This window comes from Aphelocoma coerulescens, chromosome 3, assembly GCF_041296385.1.
Source record: "Aphelocoma coerulescens isolate FSJ_1873_10779 chromosome 3, UR_Acoe_1.0, whole genome shotgun sequence".
NCBI classification, from domain to species: Eukaryota; Metazoa; Chordata; class Aves; order Passeriformes; family Corvidae; genus Aphelocoma; species Aphelocoma coerulescens.
This window is the reverse complement of record NC_091016.1, coordinates 73479895-73493013: the sequence shown is the minus strand read 5'-3', so window position 1 is coordinate 73493013 and position 13119 is coordinate 73479895.

The following is a 13119-nucleotide window of genomic DNA, read 5'->3' as shown; positions in this document are numbered from 1 at the left end:
AAGGAGTCTGTTAGCCTGGGTGTTAACCTGGGTGTTAAAGAGTGTTCTAAATATCTGTCTTTCTCATCTGTGTTTCCCAATACACAAATCTGTATCCAAATTCTTAGATTAATTTGTAACTTATTTCCCTGCCTATATTTTGACCAACAATGTTCTCACTCTTGTTGTCCCCCTGTCCTGCTGCCAGCAGCAAATGGCTGTGTGGCTGTGTGTGGGTCCTTGGCCAAGTGTTGAGGCCAACACTACACATCTGAATAGGGTGCACTTCTGAGGTAAAACAAATTTCCCTGGTCAACTTTCAGGAACTCCAGTTGAAAACTTAAACATTTCAGGTTTACCTTCTGACTGGTGTCTCTCTGCAAGGACCCTTAAGGAAAGAGTTTCTGCCTTCTACAGAAGTAAAAGGAGAGGATGTCCAGAACCAGGATTCATCGAAGTCTCTCTGTTTGGGGCACCAAACATTGCCCAGCTAGCAAGGGAGTCTCCTTACCCAGGTAAGCAAAAGAAAGAAAAAGTCTGAAAACAGAAGAATGTAAAGGTAATATTGTTTATACAAAACTGATAGCAAAAAATGTCAAGTTTAGTAATACTTCTTCAGAATGACTCCCAATGAAGTGTCCATCAGATCAAAGACACCACAGATCAACAGGTCTGGTAGATAAGATGAGAAATTACAAAGCTTGCAATTCCCTGTACAAGAAAGAGGGAGAAAAAAGGGGGAGGGGAAAATAGCCTCAAAATTATGATCACATAAGCTAGATGTTTTCAAATCTGCTTGACCTTATAGAGTTGCTTCTAAGATGCCAGCCTATCAGCAGTTATTCCTGAGAAATCCTGGAGGAAGGGAGATGCATCAGAGGCCTAAGAAATAAAAAACAGTGCCACTCTTTTAAAGGACATAGAGGTTTGAGTTGATAGAACTTCTGTTCTGTTTTAGATAGAAAAAAAAAAAACCAAAAAAACCCACAAAAACCCCAAACAAACAAACAACAAAAAAATATCCACTTTATTACCTAGGAGAAAAATAGGAGAGTAGGCGTTTTTCAAGAATTCATTCTTTCAAACCCTTATATCTTCCTTCTAGGGCAATGTAATAACTGACTTTAGCAAAGCACCTATTTCCTACTTGTTCCTACCACACATATTCTAAAGTTCTATGAGGGTCTTCCCTGGATGCAATATATGCAGTATTCATATTAACCACCTCAGTGATACAATACAGAGTACATTTAACACAAATACTGGCAACACTAAACACTAAACTAGATTAAAAAATTGATTTTGTTCAGGAAAAGTAAAGGAGTATCCAGGTATGAAAAATTTTAAAAAATAATTTATTTATTTGAAACATAGAATTATAAGCTGCTGAAAACATCACAGTTATGCTGAAACTGATTGGAAAGTTGAAAGGATAATGAGTTAAACACAAGTTAATAACATCACACTGTCACTATAATATTTTTTTTTAAAGGGGTAAAAAACACACTAGGTTTCTAATTAGGATTACAGACTGTGAGATTTACAAAAAGATCCTTCTGTTCCATCCAACATCAACAAGAGCTTTGCCATAAAATGTATATCCTGACCAAAATTCAAGGAAGATTCAGAACAACCAGACAAATGTAGAGTAGAGCAATAAGAACAATGAGAACTAGAAAACACCCTTGGTTAGGGAAGATAGACAAAGTTAGAAGAGAAACTGAGGTAAGATATAGTAAATCTTTCAAAAGTAGAATAAACTGAAATAAACAGAAAAGGATTCGTTTATTCTCTTATGTAATTTTAGATGTACTAAGTGTTTTTCTTTAGATGTCCACTTGGCCTCAGCTACCTGTCCAGGACAGCATCCTGTAGGATTTGTTCTACATGGGCCAAGCCTTCTGAGATGCCATAGTGTTGCAGTGGGGATACTGCAACACGCCTATATCAAACCAGAAGTCCCGTGGAAAAGAAGTATATACGGACGGATTCTTGCTAGATGTTTCAGAGATGTTTATTTCCCCAGCCGCATGGCCGGGCTCTGCTGAGGGACTCTGCCACAGTCACAGGACCCGAGCTGCTTTGCCCGCGCAGGGGAACACAAACCAACCCATGGGGAACGAGGCTGAGCAGGGGCAGGGAAACCCTGTGCCTCCCTCAGGGCTCCCGGGGCGGGGGGAGGAGACCCCAACATCTCACCCGTTTTATTTTAATAAAAGGAGAATGAAGACAACTGGATAACCATAACAAGAACTGTTTCAAAACAAAACAAGCCACCCTCCTGAGTCTTTAAATGTCCAAACAGATTCTCCGGAACACCTTAGGGCTGACAGAAGGGAGACAGAACTCTCTGGACATGCCTGTGGGGAAACTGAGGCAGGAGAGGGTTCAATCTCTTCCCTCCCCCTTTTCATCCCCCACTCGGCATTGGAAAAGGATTTTTGGGGAAACAATTGGCAAAGGCAGGGTTTTGTGAGGGAAACCATGGATGAAAAAACGGATTGGGAATACACTGGGGGTAATAGGACATAGGGTAAAAGGGAAAGGTGGGATTAGGAAAGGAAGACTGTAAGGGGGGTTTACAATGGAGATAATGTCTAACATGACTACGATTTTTAGCATGTATACTGCCTTTTACAGGAACACCATCAGGCCCAGTGACCTGCGATGCTTGTAACCCTTTTCTACCTTGTATATACGATTTTGAATTCCACCACCTCTCCATCTCCCAAGCTTGGGATGCATTTTTCAGGGTTATTCCTTTTAATAGCAGTTCTATGCACGAATATGTCTTGCTGGTTATCACACCTTGTTATAAAACCATAATTTTGTTTAACATTATACCATTTCACTGTCCCTAAGATCTTAGCTACTATGGTCTTTTCCTTTTTCCGAGTGGCTGCTGTTTTCTGTCTCGCTGTGTCTTTGCTCTCTCTTTCGGTCGCTCCCGTGTTGGGGTTGTCGGCGCTGCTGGTTCCGGCGCGCTTTTCCCAGGGTCGCGTTCGAGGCCGCGCGGGCCGGGCCGCGCCGCTCCGTTCTCCGTGCGTCGCCTCCTCTGCTCTCAGCTGCGTTGCCACTGCCAGGGGCTGCGCCCACGTCTCGGCTGGGCCCCCGAGCCCCCCCGCGCCCCGCTCCAGCGCGCGTCTCGGCTGGGCACGGCTCCGCTCCGCCGCCGCCAGCCGCCGCCCGCGCGCCGCCCCTCTCGTTCGGGCGCTCACGGGGCTCGCTCCACCACGCGCTGCGCGGGGCCGGGCGGGCACTGCCGGGCCGCGCCGCTCCTGCCGCGCCTCGCTCCGCCACCGACACTGCGGCCCGCGTGGCTCCGCCCGCGCACGGGAACCGTCTCGCTGCTGCTCGCAGAGCGCTCGGCTCACGTGGCCGAGGCCGCACGGTCCCTGAGCCAGGCTTCCCTTCACCAGGACACAGCTGACATTGCTCAACAGTCTTGGTTATTAAATAATATTCACGAAAATATTCTTCCATCGGCATATATTTTGACTCAAATATTAACTGGGTCCAAACGGTCTTCCAAAAGCTCTTGGTAAGAATTAAATCCCAAGAAACATAGAAAAAGTTCTTAAACAACCATGCCAGGAAGTGTTTCAGTTCTTTCTGAGCTTGAATCAAGCTAAAATTTACAAACCGTTGTTCAAGAATCATTTTAAGTTTAAGATAAATGTCCATATGCGGCTCTGAAAGCCAAGAGTCTTCCCACGGTTCCTCCATTGTTTAGATATGGAATAGCAAAACAAAACCAAGAAGAAGAATCCAAAGTTTCCAGGGTTTACTCACACAAAGTCGCTTAGGGATCGGGGATCGTTCTGCCCTCAAATCTCCGCCATTATTGTTGCAGTGGGGATACTGCAACACGCCTATATCAAACCAGGAGTCCTGTGGAAAAGAAACATATATATATACGGACGGATTCTTGCTAGATGTTTCAGAGATGTTTATTTCCCCAGCCGCATGGCCGGGCTCTGCTGGGGAACTCTGCCAGTCCAACCCGAGCTGCTTTGCCCGCGCAGGGGAACACAAACCAACCCATGGGGAACGAGGCTGAGCAGGGGCAGGGAAACCCCGTGTGTCTGTGCCCTCAGGGCTCCCAGGGCTACAGGCGGGGGGAGGAGACCCCAACACCATAGGGCATTTAAAATGTCACTGGACACCTCTGACAGCTATCTCTCCTCACAAGGGAAGATGACTGACATAGAGATTATGCTGTGGGCAACAGACCTCAAGGCTAAGTAAATACTGAGCAGTATGCCTTCTCCCTATATTCCATTACTTCTAAAAGTCTTATATCTGAAATAAATCAGATTACTTGCACCCTAAAAGTATTTACTTGGCTTCATTCTCCACAAGGGGTGAGCAACTAAGGCAGGTGTAGATATGTGTACTGTAAATATAAGCAGTAATATGAGATTAATTTCCCCCATAGTACAAATATTAACTCCTAGGTCATCCAATATTTTCACTCCATCACAAGTAATGGTTTTGGTGCAAGAAATAAAGACTGAAGTACTATGACCTATGCTAAAAAGGTCAGATCATCAATCCTTTGATTATTCTTTTAACCTATTCTGTATGAGAAACCTCTACTCTTCTATACAGTGTTCCACTAAACTTCCTGAACTCTGGTAAGAATCACCATCACACACTACAGAAGTCATAAATCATGAAAACAGCATGATTGCTCTGAAGGTAATATCATTCCTCAAAACAAAAGGAAAGGAAATTTTAGCTGTTATTCAATCAACAGAGAAGTCAGTAAGTACACTGTAATATGGTTGTGCTTGGCATTTTCTCTCTATGTTGTATTTTAAGCTTCATTGTCAAATGCCTTTAAGAAGATCAAATGAAGACCATATTTTGGCCTCAGTAGAAGACAAAATGTTTTCCATCTCTGAAAATGGACAAAGTCATTCACAGTAATTGGCCCTCCACCCAGCAAGAAATAACAAAAAGCATTCCAAATTGGTATCTTTTAGTTTCATCTGTGTTTTGAAGGAGGGAGGAAAATATCAAAAAGAAAACAAACCATTGTTTCTCTGCAGAAATTTGCCTTCAGCTTTCCCATCCTGCCTTTTTACTCTGTGTCAAATAGTGCATAAATGAAAGAATGGTGAGACCATCGGTGTGACTTTTTATCATCTTCTGGCAATTCCATAAAATAGAACCCAGTACACCTGGCAATTGCAAACTGCTACTGGCAACAACTTCTTCAAAGAAGTTCACAAAGTAGTTTATACAATAAACAAATTTTCTGTGACTGATGTACTTAAGCAGGACTGTGGTAATATTTTCCAGAAAATTTTGCACTCCTTTATTAGCATGGTGAAAAGCATTTCTAGGATGGAATGCACTACAGACTTGTTCTGGGTATATGTGTGTAAGCTATCAGCTGACTTGGCTCTTTGATTCCTTGTGAAGTCTTTGATAGACTTACTTATAAAGGAAATAAACTGCTGTTGAGCTTCACCTTCAGTTTATGGCATGCTAAAGGGTGAAGTTTACAGTGTTTTTTATGACCTTTGTAGCATGAATACAAGCAAAGGATACAATCAAAGAAATTAAGTGAAACTGAATGGATTAGGCTTGCAAAACCCCTAACAAATATGAAGTAAAAAGACTCGGGATCTTTTAGTCTTTCAGATCCCAACCTGTATTTTGCTTCAGCACCATCCTATAGGCCACGTGATATTCTGGGATAACTTGTGTACCACAGAAAGCAGATGAAAAGTTTACACCAGTGTTAACAAAGCTCCCATCGTATGTAGGGAAAATTAATGAACAAATAACTGTGCATAATACTTTCTGTTCTTCATTTATCTGCAGATCTGAGCACAGCCACAAACTAGTCAGGCTTTTTGTAATACTCTTGTTGCACAAAGCTCAGCATGCAACTATATAATAAGCAATGGTAACTGAAACAAAATTGATTTCACTCACATGATTCTCCCACACCCACATTCTCATGTTTAAATTGTCTGGCCAGGGACACTTCAGAGACAAGACAAGGGACACTGGCTATCCATGATATCACTTGTCTTAGACAAGCAAGCATGTGCTGGTTCCCTGATTTACATTTTGTGCCTGTTAGGGTTTGACAAGAATGCTGGTATTTTACCTTTTCCACCAAGTAGCACTCCTGTAAGTCATTAGGTAACACTGATGATTTGCTCATTGTTCTTTGGATTCCATTTCCACGTGTAGCCTGTCCTTTATCTTAGCCTGTCCTTCATTTTTCTTCTTGGGATGTCTTGAGAATATGAAAATAAATGTGCTTACCAGCTGCTAATCTGGATGCCATCAACGTGTGCCATTCTCTTATTCCTTCTTGATTTTTAGGGTTTTTAAAAATTAATTTTACTGGTATTTTTATATATAGACACTCTCATTCATGTCACTCTTACCATTTCCATTGTGCATCTCTACATTCTTAATGCTGAAACCCAGTAGGGAATGGTAAACATAAGTTATCTTATTAACCCCTTCCCTGTTTATTCATGAAATACCATGCCAAAATCCTTTCCTTACCTGAATGCATAATACAAAGTACAGCATAAAACCAAATATACAAAGGACCTGAATGACAGGAGCTAAAATGCAGTTCCATTTCATATATGGAAATTCTTTTGACAATAAGAAGAAAACATAGAAGTGATAATTCTGAAATTTAACAGGACAATCACTGATTGAAGAGCAATTAAAAATCTAGGACAAAGGAGAGCACTTTAAACAATATGTTTTTCTAAAAGCAAATGCCACTCAATTAGCATGACTGTAACAAACCCATATTTAATATGATCCCCATCACTTGCCTGATATACCAAAACAGCATAAGGCAGGCATATACTTCCAACTAATTCAGGATGGTTTGTCTAAGTTTAGTACTTTTTACACTGCCACAAGAAACATAATGAACACAGTCTTGAAAGATGTTTTTTCTCCCTGTGGCTGGCAATTCACTGCAACTCACAACTGCTCAAGGGCATTATGATATGAGTGCTGCTACTCCTGCACATCAGAACAATACCCATTTTCAAAGGCAACAAAAGAATGATGGACAAATGGTTTACTATGAACTAACAAATCTTAAAAGGCTTTTGCCCTGTCCTCCACTTGCCCTTTTGGAAAGGAGCTTTTGTGTTATCCTTATAGCTTAGTTATAGTGCATACACCATTTCAATGTCTAGAAACCTTCAGAGATACTCACATCCTGTCATTTAAAGGAAAGAATGGATTTTTTCAAAGCACAGCTATTTTTCAAGCACTGTCATATTTGAGACAATAATGCCATCTACTTTATAAACTTAAAGGTGGGGGTTTCAAAACAGCTCATAGTATCACTGCTCCTTCTTTCTACTAAAATGCTAGAACAGAACTAGAGAAAGTGCTACATATTGGAGCAGTGGAGGGAGAAAACATGGCAATTCTGGGAAAGTAAGGGAAAAGGTTTGGTGGGTTAGGACATGCTTTTTTTTTAAAAAAAAAGCTACCAGGGAGCTTTAATTGTTTGTATCCCAGCAGAGAGGAGAAGGGAGATGGTTATGATGGACAGAAGTCTATCTCCTCTTGAGATGAAGGAGAAAAATGAAGTCCCAGCAAGCCCAGTACCACTGCAAGCAGCTGTCTCCACCATAGTCTAAATTCCTAAGAAAACAAGACCTGACTGTCCAAACAGCCTCAAAGATCCCACACCCAGGAACATGGTGTAGTTCACAATACTTCATGCAGCTCTATACTTATCTTGTTCATTACCATAGAAGATTCAGGTACCATCATTTTTGTACTAAGAACACCCTGATAGAAGGCATAAAGGTTACCCTTTGTAGAATAGTATGGGCAAAAAAAGGCTAGAGAAAATGCAAGCATTAAGAACTCTCTCATTTAACTAACTAAAAAAAAAAGTTTAGAAATAAAAGGGTAGAATCACAATTTAAGTTTCTGGTGTTATCTAAAACAGAACTTACCTAAAATTTATCCAAATACTAAAATCTGAAATAGGAACAGGTACAGGGTCTTCAAAGGCACACTCTTTGTACCCCTTTATTCCTCACATAGATGGGTATCTCTGGTTACTTGAAATGACAGCTGGCATTCATGTGGAAGGAAGGAGTTTCTTTTTTCACTATTACTTCATTGTATATACAAAAATGTTCTTCTGAGAAATGATGTGATTTGACATGAAGTGAGGCAACGGTAAAAAGATTTTTTAAAGGTTTCTTTCAGCTTGGGTGATTCCTGTCAACTTACAAAACTGCCACAGAGCAAAATGTTTTGTGAATAATTAGCAGGTTAATTACCCATAAGCAGTGAGTAATTTGTATTACCTATGTGGTTAGCTCACCACACTCAGACTCATGCTGATTGCACATGTCTGTGTTGCACTACAAATTAAAGGATCAACCCTGCAAGGCACTGTCTGTCCTTGAGTCCTATTGTTGTTCCAACAGGGTGCAACACCTAATCCAAAAGAGATTCCTAAGGGATGACAAATGTGTGGAATGGATGGGATGCCCTAGGACAACGTACTTTTGAAAATAATAGAGTCAAGAAAAGCAGAGGAAGAGACAAGTTTAAGTGAATGAGCCCCACCAAAGGAAAACAAAATACTTGTTCTTCTGGTTATAATAATTTTCCTTTATTGTCTACTCAATATTCACAAAATCACAAGAATCATCTGCTGTAGGAGATGGGACAAAATTACCCAGTGACCTCAGCTGATGACCATATGCATGCTAATATGCCTCGTCTGCACCCACCCCATCCTGAGGCTTCAGGAAAATGAGAAATTTCTCATTTTGCTAAGACACATATTCTCAGAGTTTCTCTCAGCTTTCTTTAGTTCATATCTGTGGTTTTCAGTCATACAAACACACATGCAATTTGTAGGTCAACAGAGTTGGTCACCCATGGTTAAATGACCTTTTTGATTAAATTTGGAGAAATTTGTGGAGTGTTACTATATTGACCACAGTGAAACCAAAACTTCCCCTGACAACACTGCACTGCCATGTTCCCTGGTGAATTCATAAGGTCATTTTGTGACCTGACCTGAAACAGATGTAGCACAGCCCTGCAGAGATGGGTGCCAGGAAGGGAGCGGGTTCACAGCCCGTTCATGCTGCACTCACCAGGCACAGTGCCAAGCACAAAGCACTTCCTGGGTGGCACTGGATTGGGGTCAGTTTGTGGCACATCCCTATTACCCATGTGTCTCCTCTCTCAGCAGGCTGTGCAGCCCACCTGCCGTCTCACAAACAAGACACTGCTTTGAATAGATTTCCTTTTAATTTAATAAAGCATTGAGGTGAGTGACAGGACAACCTGTCTCTGAACTTTGCCTCAACTAGAAACTGTAACACTAAAAAAGAAAATTATCAGTCAGCAACAGTGACTCAGAAGTGAGTTCCCACTTTTTGGTATCCAAAAGCCATTAAGTAAGCGTCAGAATGCCAAGTAACCTAGGCTGCCAAGGGAAGTATGTGTGAATGAGGCAGGAGGATGAAAAAGTATCCTGAACTGTGTAGACATTTTACACCACAGTCCAAAGGAAACATGTCTGAATGAATAATCACATCTTATTTAGTATGAAAGAAGAGTCTGTTTTACCGTAGGCATAAAATAATGTCAGCTTCTTCCATTTTCTGCATACTGTGCACAAATCTCTTCCAGCAGAAAGTTTTGCTTTGCTTTTTCACCAAAATACTTAAAGGCTTACAAGGGCTTGCTTTCTCAAAGGCCTTAAAAATGTTGGTAGACAGGGCTGTGACTCTAGGGCTACAGATCCTACAACATCAGATTTACTCTATGCTACTTTAAGGCAAAATCAAAATTGCAAGCTGTAATATGGTATAAACATGAGCTCAGTCATTAGATTAGTGCTTGTGTAAGATGGTGCTTCAAATAGCAAGGAAGCTAATATCCAGCATGCTGCAGCTCTTTGATTTGACATTTGCTTATAGATGGGCTTTTAACTCCATTTCTGAAACAATAAGCTTCTGTTGGTTCAAACAAGACCTTTAAATGTTATTTGATTAATTTATCAGAAATAGTGTGACTTCTTCTTAGTTGGGAATCATCAATATGTGGGCTGTTGAATAGATGTGCCTCCCTCTACTCAAAGGCTGTGGGCAGAAAGTTTTTCCTGGTGCTTGAAAACGTTTCCTAAAACCGTGATTTTAACCACTAGAATAGCGTTAGCACCACCTAGAGGCACACATAAAAACCACGCTTACATTTTACCTAGCAAGACCAATTTGAAAACGTCTCTATGTTACCCAGAAAGACTTTCATTTATGTCATATCTCTTTACTTTAAGGAGGCTCCCTTGGGCCATTTGTTTCGAGGGCTATTTTATATATAAAATTATACTCCAATATCTTCATCAAATATTATATTTTTAACCACAAAAAAAAAAGGAGTGTTTTCTTTGCTTTCATCTTCTGCCTTTAAAGAAAGAAACCTAGAAAGAAAATTAATTTAGATTTCTTTTCATATAATTTATATGAACAATCTCCTCAGATATGAGAGCCAAAACCCACAAAAGGTTCTGTTTTAAACAAATTAACAAATTCTACTTAAACTGCAGCCTTAGTACACCTGATCTTGAACACAGGTGATCAGATTTGTCTTTCAAGTGAGCTCAGCCCTCTGAGAATATTGCCATATATAGCCACCATCAGCATCTCCTCAAGGCTCAGATATACTTTCCCTGCTATCTTTTTCTTGGTCCATATCATGTCAGTGACTCCAAGATGTCCTGTGTTTGGCCAGTATATCTGTGTCCTTCATTTCCTACAAGTTCTAAGTTTCTGAGATTTTAGCAGTTGATCCCTCCATACACGACTTTGCTTTTCTTAATTTTTTCTTCACTGTGCCATGAAATGGCACAGGAATGACCTGTTGTTAGAGGAACTGGGACAAACATTACTGCAGGGGTAGCCACATCTGCCGACCATACACGTGCCAGCATGCCTTGTCTGCACTCACCCCATCCTAGGAATCCCAGAGAAATTTCTCATTTTGGGACACGTTCATAGAATTTCCCCCAGTTCTCTTCAGCGTCTCTGTAGTTTTCAGTCATACAAAGATCTTCTGTCACTCAGTTTTTCATAACTACGTAATTTTTCTAGCACAATTTTTTTCTGATTTTCTGATACAATACTCCAGTTCTTCATCCTCTCAAAAAAAAAAGGGTCCATACTTACTTTGTCAGAAATTACATTAACAGATGATGAAGAGGTTTTTCATTCTCATCTCTAAATAATTTCCTAAATTTCTCAAAATGTACCCTTTTGAAGACATCTTTTGAATACTTGTCTGCATCTTACTTAATTTCAACTGAATAAATCTAGCTTCTCTGTGGTATCCTAACTGCTTTTTAAAAGTTTGTTTAGTGAAATATTCTCAGATCAGAGAGTCTTTGATTAAGTAGTCTGTTAACTTGCATTAAGAACAGTGTCCCAACAGTTGCTGGCTTTTTTCCTACCTTATTCTTCCTAATAGATTCAAGCAGTGTGTCATTTGCTGCCATATACAAATGTTTAAATTCGGGAAGATGTTGGCATGGACAGTTTTCCCTCTGTCTGAACTACACATTTCTTTTCTTAGCATGGAGGTTGTGCCACCATCATTCACAAATGTTTAATGTTTAACACAGCCTAGACAAGTTAGTATTTGCTCCACTCCATGGCAGGACACTGATGGATGACATTGCCAGGTCTGTCTGCCCCCTGCTCAGTGCAAGACAAGACAAGACAAGACCAGGTGCTTTCTCCTGCAGCGGAGCAGCTCATTCCTCCTCTGCTGGGGGTTCAGCCCCAGGGGTGAGGGGATGGATGGAGACCTCATGGCAGGCAGGCCTTGCCGAGGGCTCCTTCCAACTTCCTCATGGGCCTTGGGCCACCCCATGGCTATGTGCCAGTGTGGCCTAGGGGGTGTAGTAGCAGCATGGAGGCAGGAGCTGCTCAGAGGGCTATAGGCACTGGTGGGGGATCCCCAAGACTGTGGGCTCAGAACCTGGGGCACAGACAGTGTTCAACTGCTCTTTCTGCCTGCCTGGGGGGATTTTATAGCTCGTTGTGGTGCAGGGGGTCCTCAGCTGAGTGAGAGCTTGAGGTGTTCTCTCATGGCAGTCAAGTTCAGCTCAGCTGTGGAGCAGTGTGCGGGGGCCTCGGAGCAGGTTCTGAAATCTCTTATCTGCTTTGTGTCTAGATTCCTTGGGACACATAACAGCTATCCCAGGGGACATCTGGATGAGTTGGTACAGTTGGAGGAGTCTCACTGTGATTCGGGTGTGCATGCAGGAGGGTCCAGCATTAATCCTTACAGGACTGCTGTGAGGATTGGCTGTAGTTTAAAACTAGGATGTGTCTTCCCAAATCAAGAAAAAAAACACTTTTTGAAAGAAAGGTTGTGCAACAATACTAGGACAAGAAGAAACAGCCTCAGGTTGTGTGAGGGGCAGTTTAGACTGGATATTAGGAAAAATTTGTTCACTGAAAGTTTGTCAAACACTGGAACAGGCTACCCAAGGAAGTGGTTAAGTACCTGTTCTTGGAGGAATTTAAAGGACTTGCAGATGTAGCACTCAGGGACATGGTTTGGTGGTGGACTTGGCAGTCCTAGGTTAATGGTTGGATGTGATGATCTTGAAGGTGTTTTCCAACTGAAATGATTCTGTGCAGTAGCATTCAATTTTGTAGTATTTAATAATGTTTGTTTCCAGATAATGCTATGGAGTCTGTATGTTCCTGTGTCTCAAAATAAATGAACACTTCAACTACAGAGAGTAGTTAAAGTGTCCCTGGTAATGATTTAGTAATTCTGACTGAGGCTCACAAAAACAATTTGGGAAAGATGTATGCCATCTTTTCTTGTCAATTTTATTCTGCTCTTGAAAGAGCATTAACAGAAGATAATTAATTAATATAGAAAAAAAAGGGTATTTTTGAGGCTACTGCTTACCTTTTGGTCAGTTTAATTAATGATGTCACATCGATGATTCTTTTTAAACAACATACTGTTTTCTAAAATAGCTAAGGACTTTGTGTGTTCTGAGGTGAAAAGATAGTAGCCAAAGCACTCAGTGCTTCTACATTATCATTCTCAATCAGAGTACTAAATCAAAGTGGA